At 48.9% G+C, this 761-nt stretch overlaps 1 protein-coding gene across 2 annotated transcripts in view; it reads left to right on the plus strand.

The window, feature by feature from the left end:
* The window catches only part of Actg2 (actin, gamma 2, smooth muscle, enteric), a 26774-nt gene that overhangs the window by 6209 nt on the left and 19804 nt on the right, over window positions 1–761 (plus strand). The window lies entirely within an intron of this gene.

Consider the following 761-nt stretch of genomic DNA (forward strand, 5'->3'; position numbering starts at 1 on the left):
CCTGGGGTACATAGTGAGTGCCAGGCCAACCTGGGGTACATAGTGAGTGCCAGGCCAACCTGGGCCTCAGTGTGAGACTCTGTATGAGATGAAACAAACCGTCTCACACCATCTGTGAAGTAACACGCCAAAGCCAAAGCCACAATCTCTGCATCACACACACACACACACACACACACACACACACAGAGAGAGAGAGCCTCTACCACCTTTGTGAGCTGTATCCAAGTAGAGCAGGCTTGGATCAGGATGCTGGTGCCCAGTTACTGAGTGGCCTTCATTTCCTCACCCATAACATGGGCACCCAGGAGTAAATGTGTATAGTATAGCCGCCCAGCCTAGTGTGACTAGCGTCTATCTAGCGTGGCACTCTCAAGTTTAAGAATTACTATGGAGAGTGTAGTGGTGCAAGCCTATATTCCTCATGCTTGGGAGGCAAAAGGATTGGAAGTTCAAGGTCATCTTTGTCTATAGAATAAGTTTAAGGGTAGCCTGGGCTTTATTAAACACTGTTTTAGAATAAAATGAGATTGCAAATAGAATTGCAATGGAGTATTAAGTGTATGAAAGGGGGAAGCCCAGGAGAAACTCCTGATTAGACTGTAAGCCGGGACAGCTTCCTGGGGGAAGGGTACCTGAATTGAACCCCAGAGAAGGGCAGTCCTGGCAAAAGAAGAAGGAGGAGGAGGAGGAGGAAGAGGAGGAGGAAGAGGAAGAGGAGGAGGAGGAAGAAGGGGAGGAGAAGAAGAAGGGGAAGGGGA

Source organism: Microtus ochrogaster (assembly GCF_000317375.1).
Source record: "Microtus ochrogaster isolate Prairie Vole_2 chromosome 14 unlocalized genomic scaffold, MicOch1.0 chr14_random_3, whole genome shotgun sequence".
NCBI classification, from domain to species: Eukaryota; Metazoa; Chordata; class Mammalia; order Rodentia; family Cricetidae; genus Microtus; species Microtus ochrogaster.